This window comes from Phyllostomus discolor, chromosome 4, assembly GCF_004126475.2.
Source record: "Phyllostomus discolor isolate MPI-MPIP mPhyDis1 chromosome 4, mPhyDis1.pri.v3, whole genome shotgun sequence".
Lineage (NCBI taxonomy): Eukaryota > Metazoa > Chordata > Mammalia > Chiroptera > Phyllostomidae > Phyllostomus > Phyllostomus discolor.
In genome coordinates, this window is record NC_040906.2 from 157,308,627 (window position 1) to 157,324,131 (window position 15,505).

Below are 15,505 nucleotides of genomic sequence, written 5' to 3' on the forward strand. Positions count from 1 at the left end.
GGTCTAGGTAGAAATATACATTTAAGAATTGTCAGCATATTGATGGTATTTGAAGCCATGATACTGAGATGGTTTTGGAGAATAGTATAGATAGGGAAGAGAATAAGTTCATGGGCTAACCGTGGAGCATTTTAGCATTCAGAGCTCAGGGATGAGAGGAGGCTCCAGTAAAGAACACAGAGGAGTAGAGTAACCAGTAGAGCAGGAGAAAAACCAGGAGAGTGTGGTATCTGGAAAGCCAAATGTAGAAAGTGTTTTAGGGAGGAAGGCCAGTCAGCTCTCTCAAACACTGCTGATAGCTTGAAGGAATGAATGCTGAAAACTGGCCAACAGATTTGGCAACATGATGGTCATTGCTGACTGAGAGAGCGTTTGCAGAGGAATGATGACAGATGCTCTGTGGAGCAGGTCAAGAGGGAATGTGAGGAGGGGAAATGGGGATCACAAGTTTGGACAACGTCTGAGGATTTTTTAAATAAAAGACAGCATAATTAACTGTTAGGGTTTTTTTTTTTTTCTTCCAGGGCTTCCCCATTCATTCCTTTAGAGTGTAACACTCCATCCTTACCAAACCGATGACTTTCAGAGAAGTCATCTCTGGGGGCCTTACAAATCAGAGTTCTCAGAAAAACACTTGAGCAGCAGCCAGCCATATATACCTGTTTTCATCTCTGCCTTTTTCTGGTTCATAGAACAGTTGTGCACACAGGCTTGTGGTTCTCCCTCAACTTCAACCCTTTGATAGCCTTCCCAAATTCTCAGACTAGGTCGGGTTATCTTTTATTTTTAAATTAAAATATTTTTATTATTGAATTTATTGGGGTAACATTGGTTAATAATATTATATAAATTTCAGGTGCACAACTTTATAATATAACATCTTTATGTGTTCACCACTCAGTCTGTTCTCCTTTTGTGACTTTGTATTTTTTTAATTTCATTTTTATGCCATTTTGGGGTTTTAACAGTTAATCATGATGTGTATTGCAACAACCCTGAGTGTCCTCCACATATTTCTGGGGTCAAAAGAACTCTGTCTTTCTTTTAGGAAATTTACCAGGTATCTGTTTTATGATCATAGCATCCTCTACTTTGCTTTATAGAAATTATTATACTTTGTATTTATACACATTAATTTATGTGATTATTTTATTTATGGTTATCTTCTCTACCAGGCTGTGCTTAAAGAATGGGCTCTGGACTCTGCCCAAGTACAAATCCTGGGCACATAGACTAGTTGGATGACCTTGGACAAGTAACTGAACCCTCTGAGACACAATTTCCTCATCTGTACAATTGTGGTTAAAGTATTAGGTTAGCCAAAAATTTCATGTGCTTTCTTTCCAAAAAACAAAGACACATTTTTCATTTTTCACCAGCAACTTTATCGATTTGGATATTTTGAGTATGTCAGCTATCTCCTGCATGGTATAATGTTGATTTTTCTCAATTACTGTCTCAATTTGATCACTATCAACTCCCCCTGGTCTACCCAACTGTGGAGCATCATCCAGCGAGAAATCTCCAGCATGAAACTGTAAACCACTTTTGGCACATTCGATCAGTCACAGAACCTTCTCCATATACTGCACAAGTTTTTTTTTGCATTTCAGTTGCATTTTACCTTTTTTGAAATAATAAAGCATAATATGCCAAAAATGTCACTTTCTTCCACCTTCAATATTAAAAAAGGTTACACAAAAATCCAGCAATTTTGATAAGTTTTTTTTTTACGAGACTGATGCATCACCTGCTGCGTTAATGAGGCACCTACTGATAAGTTTTTTAAAATGCATGCTGATATGACAGCTGTCACAATATGTTCTAACAAAATTGTTTTAAATGAAGTTAAATACAACCAAGTACTACTAGAGCCATCTTATGGAAAACAAACTTTTTGGCCAACCCAATAGTATTCACCTCATACAATTTTGTGAGGCTAATACAACATGTGAAGCCTAATACTACAGGTAAAGGTGCCTTGCACTCAATACATCTGAAAACTGCATTTTTTACAATAATGTTGTTGTGAACATATTAAAGTAAAAAATACATATTTTAAAATATATATCCAAAATAAAGCATAGCTAATCTGTTTCTACCTTTACTCTTCTCTCACTCTACCCCAACTTGGTATTACATTTCCTTTTTTTTTAAGCTTTATTAAACCTGATTGTGAAATTCATTATTATTGAATTTACCAAATAATAAAATTTCTAATGGAAATGATCTAAAATGTTATAAGAAGGCTCACCATAATTTTTTTCTATGATACCAAAACTCCATTGTCAGTTTTCTAAAATGCCTACTAAGTAAAAGGCACTGATTTATTGTTCCATAATAAGACACTCTGAAATTTAGTGTCTTAACCAATAATTTATTATGGCTTACGGTGGTTTTGTGCTTGTTTTCTCTCATATTATTGCAGGTAAATGTAGTCTGGGGCTACAGTAATGTATAAGTTCAAGTGTGCTGGGCATCAAATGTGTTTTTTTTTCACTCACGTATTTGGCTAACTTAACTGGAGAAGATGGAACAGCTTGGACCTGGCTAGACCTGGCTAGACATCTCTCTCTCTCTCTCTCTCTCTCTCTCTCTCTCCATAGGCTTTCCCATTTGGTAGCTCAGCATTTTCAATACTTTAGAGATCTCAGTAAATTCAGACTTCTTATATAATGGCTGGCTTTTGCAAAACAAGCATTGTAAGAGACCCAGGTGGAAATTATTATTATACAAGACTTATGACCTTGCTTCAGAAGTCACACAGTTATCACTTCTGCTATACTCTCTCGGTCAAAATCAAGTCATAGGGGCCAGTCCAGATTTTAGTGAAGGAGAACACACAAGTACATGCCTTCTGAGAGGCACGGTTCCTTGCACATCATCTTTGAGGATGAGCTATCACAGTGTGCCTATAAACATACACAACCCAAAACACAAAGGCCCTGCCTCTAAGAAGGTTATAGTCTAGCATAGGGCAGGGTTTCTTAACTTCAGTGCTACTGACTTTTTTATTAAATAAATTTTATTTTTGAGTTTTTGATATATAGAAACATTACAAAGATAATAATACAGAGCTCCCAATGTTCTACATGGTTTCCCTTATTATTATTATTATTATCTTATATTAAGATAGTACACTTATTACAATTAATAAATGCATCAATTAATACACTATTAATTGAAATTCATACTCTATTCAGGTTTTCTTATTTTTTACCTAATGTCCCTTTTCTGTTCAAGAATCTCATCCAGGATTCAACATTATATTTAGTGTCCATATCTTCTTAGGCTACTCTTGGCTGTGTGAGTTTCTCAGACTTTTGTGTTTTTGGTGGTTTTGACAGTATGAGAATTGGTTTCATTTTTTTTTTCATAATTAGACTGGACATAGGCATGATCAACATGACTTTTCATTGTTTATGTTAATCCTGATCACTTGGCGGAGGTAGTATTTGTCGGGGCAGGTATATACAATGTAAAGTTTTTCTCTGAGTTCTGCCTCCTCCCCATGAAAGTTACTATGAGTAGCTTTCATAGTAGCTACTTAAGGAGTGGGGAGTTATGATCCATCTCCTTGAGGGAAGATTCTCTACATAAATTATTTGGAATTCTTATGCAAGGAAAATTTGTCTCTCTTCATTTATTTATTTTTCAGTATTTATTTATAGCAGTATGTGCTCATGAATATTTATATCATACTTTGTTATAATCCAATGGTGTTCTGAGATTCATTTCCCTGTGTGTGTGTTTGTCCAAGAATGCAACTCAATTCTGACACTATCTACTCAAAGACAGCATCATATGACACAGGTTTCGGGTCCAGTCCTATAAAATTGCCCCCTCCTCAACACACACACACACATACACACACACACTCTTCTGATGCCAATTGCTAGGCTAGGCTCTTCTGACCAACCAGCTATGGACTGGAGGTTCCTAAGATCTTCTCCTTGGGTTTGATTAATTTGTTAGAAGATTAGAGAAATGTTTTGCTCTCTAGATTATGGGTTTATTGTAAAAGGACATTACAAGATACTAATCAACAGCCAGATGAAGAGATACATGGGCTAAAGTTCAATTAAAGGAGCTTCTGTTGTCTTGGAGCTTGGGGCCCAGAGTGGTGGCACACGGAAGCATTTTTGTTCCCCAATGTGGAAGCCCTCTGAAAAAGGACCAACAAGCTGTCCTAGGTTTTTATGGATGCTTCATTATATAGTCATGGTTGAATAAGTCACTGGTCATTAGCAATTGTATTCAACCTCCAGACCCTGTTCCCTCCTCACAAGTCTGGGTCAGTTGAGAATGAAAGTTCCAACATTCTAATCATACGGGTTAGTCCATTGGCAACAGGCCCCACAGTTAGGTGTGGTCCAAAAGCCACCTCATTAACATAACAAAAGACAGTTTCTTCACTCTCCACACAGGAAATTCCAAGGGTTTTGTGAGCTGCAAGCCAGGAACTGTGGATGAAGACTAAATATCTTAAAAATCACAATATCACATAACTCAACACTCATTTGTGTATTTGTTGTTCAAACAGTTTCAACTTTAACCACTGGGAGCTCTTTCAGATGGTTCCTGTGTTTCTTTGACATGCCCACATCATTGTATTTTGTTGCTGTTTGAGCAATTCCTACTTTCTAGCACTACAAAATGCTCCATGCTCACCTGTATAGTTCTTGCCCCAGATTTAGAATCAGCCTTTTGTGCAAAGATCCTTAGTGCCTTTTTCTAGAAACCAAGATCTGGGTACTAGTTGTACTCATTGCTACACTATTGACATATTAGGCCTGGTATTTATTTCATTGTTGTGGGGAGCTGTCCTGTATGTTGTCTGTTGCTCAGCAGCATCCCTGGTCTCTGCCCATTAGAGGCCAACAGCAACTCTCCTTACCCTGGTCCTGACAATCCATAGTGTCTGCAGATATTGTAAACTGTCCCCTAAAGGCAAAATGGCCCCTGGTTGAGAACTGCTTATATAGAGATAGACCTGTTGAAACTTACCATGATATAATATAATGGAAAGGAGTGGGATACTGCAGAAGGAGTCCCTGAGCCTGGGGGACTCCTCAGATTGGGGGAAAATTCACAAAAGGGGGTACTATTTGGACTAAGAATTAGTTTGCTATTTTTTGAGTAATTATCAGGAACCAGAAAAAAGTTGTGTTTTTTTTTTTACTTTTGTTATCTCGTATAATCCCAAATTCAAAAAGCAGATATTTTACAAGTGAAGAAACTAAAGGTCAACAGCTCAAAGTAACTCATTCAGAGTGCGTGAGATGGTCTTGAAGGATCCAGTCAGCCATGTGGATGGGGAGGTTTAGCTTTGAGGGATCTGACATCTGCTCACACTCCTCAAATCAAGGCTGTCTCAACCATTCTTTTGTTTATAAAAATGCAATACCATTTCATTTTAAAGTAAGTTTTCCCATTGAACTCTGAGTTCTTGAAAGTAGGAAACATGCAGTGCTTTTCTTATGTCTCCTTTCTAGTCCCATGCTTGCTCCATTATAGGTGTTCTTAACTATTTGATAAGTGAGTAAATCGTCTAGTCCATGAAGTTCCCCATCACAGATTATATTCAAAGAATAACTCCTGCTTCCCTCTGGACAAATTGCTATTCTACGAGCACCTCTAGTGGAGGGCTTTCAAGCCAACCTCCAGTTGCTTTTGGTCACTCTGCCTCACTATTAACTCCTAGCACCCCCCCAAAGAGTGGTTGGCTGGGGTCAGTGACATCCTCAAAATAATTATAGCCAGTAGCACTTTGCTATTAGTTAGAGATGCAAAAGGTGTTCTCTAAGGAAGGAAAAAACATTCTATGTCCCTGATATTAAAATGCAGAATGTATTGTTACTGGTTTCCATATATATAATGCCAGTTATCTACTTTTGACAATTCTTTTGTCAGTGTGATTCTTCTATTATTTAAAGACAAATTTTACACAGATGATGAAAGGTATATATATTTTCTTCTTTTCCTTCCTTTCAAATCCTTCACATACTTATCCCAATTTTCTTTGGGAAGAGAGGTCTTTCTTCTTGTTTGTTAAATAATACAAGAGAAAAACAACAACAACAACAAAACACCCTGTTTCTTTTCTTGGGTTTTTGGGCTCCTTTTCTTTTTCCTACAACTTCTGGATCTGCTATTTGCAGTTGCTATGAAATTTAAAGTGTATCGAATTAGAAGTTGCTCTCTCTGGTTTCAAGACTCACTTTCTTTCTTCCCGTCCTCTGCTAAAATTCTGGTCTAATTAAAAAAACAGTAGATCATAGTTAAATAAAACTGTACCCAGGATAACCTTAATTTCCATATGCAGATTTATCTGCACTGACAGCCACCCACCCCCCTTACACACACACACTCTCGCTCTCTTTCTCCTTTCCCTCCTCTCCATCTCCCTATTGCATTGTGTGTGACTGATTTTCAGAGCACCTTCGCTGTTTCCCCATTCTCATTCCCTTTCTGTAAAATATCTAGACAGGAAGGAGGTGGCTACAGAAGCTGAACAAACAATCTCATATTCTGCCTGCAATGTCATCGTTTCTTTCCCCCATTTTAGGGGGCTGAAGTTGCCCAGGAAGGGGATGCAGAGGAGCTGGAAAGGAAGAGGGGAGCTCTCCAGAGGCAGCTGCGGTCAGGGGCAGGGACTGCCGCCAGATGTGCCTGCCTCTCTGGGCTTTGATGCGAAGGGGGCAGCAGGAGGAAATATTGGGAGACAAAAGCCCTGGTTTAAATGATCATTTTCTTTATTTAACATGGCAGCAGACACTCTCTGCGTAGGATCATCATGCCGAGCATAAACTGGACTTTCCCACTTGCCTGGCAGGAGTGAGACAGATCACTGTGTGCTAAATGAACATCTGAGGTAAGACCTACTGTTACAAATACTTGGATTTTTCCTAATGGATTAATTTTCTTAAATATATGTTTCAACCTCAATCACAAACAGTACAGTGGGGGCAAATCTGTGTTAATCTTCTTCTAAAGAGCCAAGAAAAAGCAGAGGTACAATATACTTTAACTCAATTTGAGGAGGTTAGTTACTCTGTCAATTCTGTGTGTGCTATTTATTTTTTAGTAAAAATATTTGGTTTAAGAATAGACTAGTGTCATCATAATCTACCACTGGTGATAATACTGCTGTTTAGACTCTTAAAAAAAAACTTTGCAAAGACAGGTACAGATGCATGTGCTGTATTTTTAGCTCACATACAAATATCAGAACTCTTATTAAAATGATAGTTTTTTTTTAGCAGAGAAAGAATGAATGCTGCATAATTAAGTACAGTATTTAATTTGGCTGTTGTGAAGCAAAAGAATAAGGTAATAATTTTTATTGTACTAATCAGTCTCAAGATGTTCTCTGTGTTAATTGGGTTAAAAAAATTGCAGTACTTATTAGAAATTCTAATTTCACAATGCAGCACTGACAATAAGCTCAGCCAGTGAATTATTCACATCTTTAATTTGCTCACTTAATGACAGTGTTCTGTAATCAGAGTGCAGAGACTGCTGCCTATGCATTATGTATGATGCTCAGGACTTAAATGCAGGACATTATGAAGCTCTCAGTGGTTCAGTAATTAGTTTTCCACAAGACAGGATTTAGATATTCACAGATAAAAGTCCACAGTTGGATAATGCCAAGGTTGCAACACAAAATGACAAAGAAAAGGAAGCTCAAAGTTTAGACGGAAACTTTGTCTCTCAGGCCTTGTCCATGGTGGAAACAGAATCATGCCACCTGAAATAGTTGCCTAGCTCTGATCACATGTTTGAAAACTGTTTTTGAACAAAGTTGTAGCTGGCAATGCATTTGAACAATTTCAGTGGACCTGAGGGGAAAGATAAAATCTTTTTAATTAGTGTTCACAGAAGCCCTGAAATATATCCTCCTAATACGTCTGTAGTATGCATAGCAGGCATTCTCAATGTGCTTTGTAACTTAGTTAGTGCAAATGCAAATCAGGTTACAATAGTGTTTGGCTGTAATTGTGTTTGTAAAAGGGTTACATGCCCAAATGGAGATTGAGCTTGCTCACAGTTTTGTTCCAATTGCTTCTGAGGGAAGGTTTGAAAATCAAATGAGATATTAAGTGAATCTGGGCATGAAAGGAAGTAGATCTGAACTGTCAGTGAAACTTTGGGATTTCTTACACTTGTCAGTTTAGAGTTGTCAGTTTTTCTTTAATGATACTAAGGTGGTTCTGTCATAAATTAAATAAGCTTATAGACTACTCAGAACCATTAGCAATGCTTTAAAAATGTACACTAACTTTGGGAAACATTTCACAGTATTAATTATAAAGTTTAAGGACTAGACTGACATTTTTAACTACAATAACTTAAAAAAAGAACGTGCTGTTTGATAGACTATATTTTTGAGGACTTAAATATTAATTTTTATTAATAAAATATTGTTGCTTTATCATTGTCAATATAAGATTTGTGTTCATTTACACAACCCAAGTGTTAGGGTCCTTAATAAAAAAAATTGTATCCAAAATTGGAATGTGCAGTAACACTTTACAAAAACTATCTTTTATAGCTTAGAACTTTTAAAAAGAAAGTTGAGTTAAGAAATAAATAGGCAAGTCTAGTGTTTAGTGAAGGAATAAACTAGTCAAATTTGAAAAAAATTACATTCCACCATAATTTGAAATACTCTAAATTGAAAAGATGAAATCACACTTCCAAATTTGATTTCTAACTTCTATAACTGAAAACTTACTTAAACAAAACAAAACAAAACAAAACAAAAAGATGTTTTATGTGTTTCGTAAGCTATTGCCTTTGTGAAACTTAGGACATGCTTTTTGGGAAAGAAGACTTGATGAGGGGGCGGGATGATGATTTTGGGCCGCCTGCAGGTAACCGGCTGTGAGTTGGGGGTGGGTCTGGGATAAAATGTGGCTGTCAGATGGTGGAGTCGATGGCACTGGCAGCCAGAGGAACGGCTGGGGCCAAGGAAACTTGAGTTCTAGCCCCACTTCTGCCACAAACCTACTCTGTGACCCTGAGCACTTAACATCATTTTCTGTTTCTTTCCCTGTCAGACAGGAATAACAAACATTTTTACACTTTAGAAAAAACAACTGTAGAGTTGTTATGGGTATAAATGAGATAGGAAGAGTGAAAGTTTTTCAAAAATTTGAAAGCACGAGACAAAAATTAAGGGAGCTCTTTCAAAGATCAGCATAAAACTAAATGTGTTTCTTGAATCTGTATTGTTTATCTCGACAGATTCCAGTCCTGATTTGCAGCACTCTAAGTGCAAAATGTTGCAATATTGTCAGGTAAATCAATTTAAATTTAATGAAAATAAGCCATGAAAAATGTCCTTCTTAGGTATTTGGGGGAGGATAAGAGATCTTGGAGATCTCGTAAACACGAGTTCAGTGTCACCACTACAAAAAGTGTAGCAATCATCTTGCTTTGGACACTTAAATATTAATTAATACTCTAAGAACTCTTAAGCCTGGAATGTCTGCCAGTAGCTAAGATTTTACTAAGGCATCCTCTCTTTAGCTTATGAGTCAGATTGAAAACATTTATACCACTAAAATTTTGGTGTGCTTTTCCTCACCAAAAATCAATCAATATGTCAACCAATCAATCGATAATTGATTTTCCATCAATTAATTTTTAGTCAGCTATTGAGTACTTATAATGTTATCAGAAATAACATGCTATCTCTCCCCCATTCCTATGAGGCAGTTATCTCTATATTGCAGACAAGAGCTGAAGCACAAAGAAGTTAAACGCAGCTGGCGAGTGGTAAGAGTTGGAATTGAACTTGCTCCAAGTCCTGAAGTCTCAACCATAGACTACATAGTCAGTTCCCACGGCCCTGTGCCAAATGCTGAAATAAGGTGATTGACTGAGATTCTTGCCTTCAAACTGCTCCTGGTGGTAATTTGTGAATTTCTTCTACCTGCTCAGTTGTAGGGTAACACTCTTGCTTCTCATAGGACGGTCTACAGACCGGCAGAGTTGGCATCATCTGGAACCAGGCTTAGTTGCTTTGCAGTTTTTGATGTCGCTTTTAAATCACCCGAAGATTTGATTAAAATTCAGATTCTGACTCACTAAGTCTGGGATGGGGCCCAGAATGCTTTTCAAACAAGTTTCAAGGTGATGCAATGTTGCTTTTTGGAAAAGTCTCCATTTGGTGAGTTCTAGAGTTAGTCATATTTCCCCAAGTTTGGTACCCAGTGTGCCTAGGATAGCCCCAGTGCACCCGATTCCTTACTGAGTCCTACTCTTCCTGCAATTCTGGTGTTTCATTGGTCTAGGCAGAAGAGCTTCCACCTTGACATTCTGACTGGGGTCTTCTGCTGCCCAGAGCCTCAGTCTGCATAGTTGTGGCCCTGGCTGGCTGTTCACCTCTGGCTTAGACTCCTGTGGCTTTGATTCCATACTCCCAGTTACTAGTAGTAGCTGTTCTGGCATTAGCTATTGTGGCATCAGCCTGGTTGAGGATTTTCATTCCCTTTTCTGCATCAGATTTGCCTGTGGTAACTTATTAAAAACCTCCAAGTCCTCTCAACCCCAATCTCATAGATTCTGATTCTGAGAGCCTGTCATGTGTCTTAAGAATTCCTAGTTGATTCTGAGGGGGAGGGAGCACATGCTGAAAAAAAAAATTCCCAGGGAGGGTGGGTCTGCTGTGCCCTGACCAGAAGGGAGCTTTGGAAAATGGCACTGGAATAGCTTGGGTTCAAGTTTGGTGTGTACTGGTAACAGTTTCTCATTGCTTCTCTGTTAGCAATGGGAGCAGAACCCAGAATTCAAAACTTTGCTCAGCTAGTTTCAAGAAAGCTTTGATGAGCACTTGGCATTTAAATTGGAGAGCAAATGAATAAGTAGACCTTTTTTTTTTAAGTCAAAAGAATAGCATATGCAAAGACAGAGATAAAAATGAGATAGGTATTAAAAATATTGAAACCTGCATTTTGACAAAAGTGTTTGTTTTAATGTAAGAAAGGGAGGTAAAATTACAAAGGAAGGTACCTTAACTTTTAGGACTTTATGTGTTAAACCAAAGAGTTCACATTTCATTCTACAGACCAAATTATCAAAGGTTAAAATGGAAAGAAAGGTGACCAGAGTGTGTTTCAGAAAAATAATCTTGGCATTGAGTCATATAAATATAGTGGGACAAGACCAAAGGCGATGAGACAGGGACCTGTGGAAATGGAGTGTGAGATGGGAAGGGATGTTTTCCTCAGGCCACACTCCTGGGCACTGAACCTAACTTCTGTCTCAGCTATGCTAACAGTGTTTCTTTATCACACATATTTTATAGTAATAGCTTGCAATTTAGACCTTATAAATGATATGGCCTTGAGAATTCAGGAAACTCAAAGCTTTTATGAGCCATTTCAGGTTCTTCCTTTTCCTGATTATTTTCCCTTACAGTGCTGAGATAGCTAGCTCTAGGGTTCTTCCCTCAGGGGCTGCTTGGGGCTTTTAAAGTAATCATTTGGTAGCAAAATCTTCTACAGTGGCCTAAGAGAAACTTGAAACCAGTTAACGAGCAGTGACAAAAATACCAGTGGTTGAGAGAATTGTGTCTAGGCCTTTGAATGCTTTGCTATTGCCGAAGCTCTGGAGAGAGACTTTGCATAGTCCATTAACCTTGACCCAGCTTGCTTCCAATATGTCTTGCCTCTGAATTTGTCCTTCTTAGTGACAGCTCAAGTTTTCTTTCTTTTAAAAGTCAGCATAGATTTATTGCTTCACCAGCCTTTATCCACTGACATCTATGTATAGAGTTCATTTATTTCTAACAACTATACATATTGCATCACAGACTATATTTTGGAAGCAGTAATACCCACTGTTAGATGTGCTAAGGCCTTTTGCCCGATTTTGACCCACCGCAGTACTTCCTTGTTCTTCACTCAACCCTAATCTACATGCTTATGTGGTAGGCTGAGTAAGGTGCCCCAAGACTAACTCCCAGAACCTGTGTGTATGTTACCACACGTGGCAAAAGGGATTAGCAGGTGTGATTAAGAGTTTTGAGATGGGGAGGTTTTCCTGGATTATCTGGGTGGGCCAGTGTAATCACAAGGGTTCTTGTAAGAGACAGGTAGGAGAGTCAGTCCAAGGAAGTGATTGGAAGAGGTTCTCTTGCTGGCCTGGAAGATGGAGGGAGAGTCCATGGGCCAAGGAAAGCAGGTATCCTCTAGAAGCGGGAAAAGGTGGGGAAACAAATATTCTCTTAGAGCCTCCAGAGAGAGCCAGCCCAGCCAACACCTTGACTTCAGCCCAGCGTGATAGATTTTGACTTTGTGCCTGTAGAACTATATAATGATAAACTTGTGTTATTTTAAGTCACTAAGTTTTTGGCAATTTGTTTCAGCAGCAATAGGAAACTGGCATAGTTTTTGACATACCTCTATGTGACTGACTGGTTTCACCACCCAGTTTGTCCCACTGATAACAACCTTACGGCTTCATTGTTGCTTTTCCCTGACTACCTCTCTGTTACTGGGTCAGCACACTTATTTTTCTGAGTTTCGAATTCCTCAGTGACAAAGCTGTTACCTGGGGTTGAGTGACTGCGGGGCTGAGCTGCACTAGGTGAGACAAAGCAGTAAGGCCCTCCCTACAGCGTCTGATGTCAGTGTAGGTTCACAATGAATGCAGTTCCTGTCTCTTCCTGGGATTCTGGTGCACTAGTTGTCAGGGCTTTACTCACAAAAAGATTTTGAGTATTAATAGATCACAGGTTAGTTTATTTAGGATTTAGATTAGTTAGTGCTTATGGTAATAACAACTCTCTTCCATGCACTTTGAATCTTATTTAAAATATATTTTGATTTTGAGTATTTCTGAGGGTAAACATTCCCTGTGTGTGGCTATGTCTATACCGTGCAGACAAAACTAGTTTAAACTTAGTAGAGCATCATCATTTTCTCAAAATATTGTCCCTTCTGCACTGTTTGGAGTGAGTTTTTCCACATACACACACATGCACACCCTCACTTACAGTCTGCAGTATAATTAATGTCCTACATAGAATGAGGCAGTGAGGGTTAAGTGGGAATGCAGGAGAAACACGTTGTCACCTCTTTTTACCATAGAGTATGAATTGTTAGTACACGTGTTGTACTGATAAGGTTATCAGACCTGTAAGGAAAGATGTCGTATATCTTTGGGTCCCTAAGGCCTTATAAGATTAAATAAATTCTTAAGTAAAAGTTGGAAAATTAGAGAAGAGCAAGCCAATGAAGAAGAGCTAGAGAAGAGAGAAAATAAAGAACTATATTTGGTAGTTGTTTGGGTGGGATCACCCACTATTTGACTCAGAAATTTCTCCTGATCTTTGCATTTGAGCCCCTAGCCCATGGACTGCATAGCTCTGTGGGAACCCTAAACCCTCACTCACATAAACCATCTTCAGTACCTCTGGCTGGCCCACTAACTAGGGCTGGTGTGTAAACCTCCCCCTCCCTTACACTAGCTGTTTCTTATTGCTGCCATAACAAATTACTGTAAACTTAGTGGACTAAAACAACATATATTTGTTATTTCATAGTCTTGTAGGTAAGAAGCCCAGCATAGATCTTACCAGATGAAAGCCAAGGTGTTGGCAGCTTCATTGCTTTCTGGAGGTTCTAGGGGAGAATCTATCTCCTGTTCACTTGAGTTGCTGGCAGAGTTCTGTTCCTTGTGGCTGTGGGACTGAGACCCCCATTTCCCATTTCCCCTCCCCTCCCCTCCCCTCTCCTCCCCTCCTCTCCCCCTTTCCTTCCCTTCTCAATGAAAGCAAAAATAAGAACTGGTATGGAAGAATCATGTAGAAAATTAATACTCAAATATGTTTTTTAAGCCTCACACCACCCCTGGGGGCAGATTTCATTAGCTCCACTTTATGATGAGGAAAGAAAGGCCCAGAGAAGTGAAGTAACTTGACTGAGATCACACAGATGCCTAATTCCAGGGTACCGTATTTTTAGGACTATAAGACACACCAGCCCTGGCTGGCATAGCTCAGTGGATTGAGCGCGGGCTGGGAACCAAAGTGTCCCAGGTTCGATTCCCAGCCAGGGTACATTCCTGGGTTACAGGCCAGAACCCCCAGCAACCGCACATTGAATGCTTCTCCCTCTCTCTCTCTCTCTCCCTCCCCCCCTCCCCTCCCTCTCTAAAAATAAATAAATAAAATCTTAAAAAAAAAGAAAAAAAGGATTAAAAAAAAAAAAGACACACCATACCATAAGATGCACCTACGTTTTAGAGGAGGAAAATAGGAAAACAAATTTTGAAGCAAAAAAATGTGGTAAAATATTTAATAACATAAATAACACAAGCTGCTGCCAGCTCCCCTGGCTTACAGAGAGCTAGGTAAGCTGCATTCGGACTATAAGATGCACCACCATTTCCCTCCCAAATTGGGGGGGCAGGGGGGCATCTTATAGTCTGAAAAATAAGGTACTTGGTTTGACTGTTCAGCCCATTCTACCAACCTCTCGCTCTCATATTTCCTGTCCTCTGGCTGCTCAGGAACCTCAGGCCTTTGGCCTGTACAGAGTAGCTCTGACCTCTCCCAGTTTCCAGTGTAAGTATGTCCCAAGTATTGCATGGAGGGGAATGGCATGGGGTATTTATTTATTTACTTGTTTATTTTTACCATTAATTTGTTCTCTGTATCTATGAGCTTGGCTTTCATTTGCTTGTTTGTTTCAGATTTCACATGTAAGAGAGAGCACATGGCACATGTCATCTCTCTTTGACTTATTTCACTTAGCATCCTGCTGTTGAGGGCATTATTGCTGGCAGGTAGTTGAAGGTCATTTCCAGCATGTAAGGCCATCTGCCTTTCTTGGCTTATCATTATGCCTCTTCCCACCTGCAAAGCCTGCAATGGCAAGTCAAGTTCCTTTCATGCTTCCAATCTCTCCTTTTCTTCCATATCATCTCTCTGACCCACTTTTCTGCCCCCCTCTTCCAATTTTAAGGGCTTGAGTAATTAATTGGGCCTACCTGGGTTATCCTCCATGTAAAGAGTTTTAACTTCATCACACCTGCAAAGTCCCATTTGACTTGAAGTAATATATTCATGGGTTCTAGGGATTAGGAAGTGAATGTCTTTAGGGGGCCATTACTCTGCCCACCACAATCAATAACTGACAGCATTTGCCTGTATTTATAGTTCTTTGTTTTCTAAAATTTGTGCAATATTGTTTTCAGCCTTTCTCTTAGCCTCAGTTATCCAGTCTCAGAACTCTATTAGGCATTTTATTCAGCTCCCTTGTCAACTTAGTTTTTCTGCAATATAAAGTCATTTTTCTCCCAATTTGTTTTAATTCAGTTAGATTCAATTTTATTCAATAAGAATTTATTGTTTACTGAAAATATTCCTGGTACAAGGTAAGGTATTGAGTTTGTAATTTGTTTGTAGAGATAAGGTGCATTCACATGAGATAGAGAAAAATTCGAGAGAATGCAATCACCATGTGTACCTAGTAGACAAGGCTGCCAG

General features: G+C 38.8%; 1 long non-coding RNA gene across 2 annotated transcripts in view; it reads left to right on the plus strand.

Moving 5' to 3' along the window:
* Positions 1-6,405: 6,405 nt before the first annotated feature.
* The window catches only part of LOC118500279, a 417,927-nt gene continuing 408,827 nt past the window's right edge, over positions 6,406-15,505 (plus strand). For both annotated transcript variants that reach the window (XR_004902838.1, XR_004902837.1), the window contains exon 1: positions 6,406-6,874. This is a non-coding gene — a long non-coding RNA (uncharacterized LOC118500279). The remainder of the gene's footprint in view (positions 6,875-15,505) is intronic.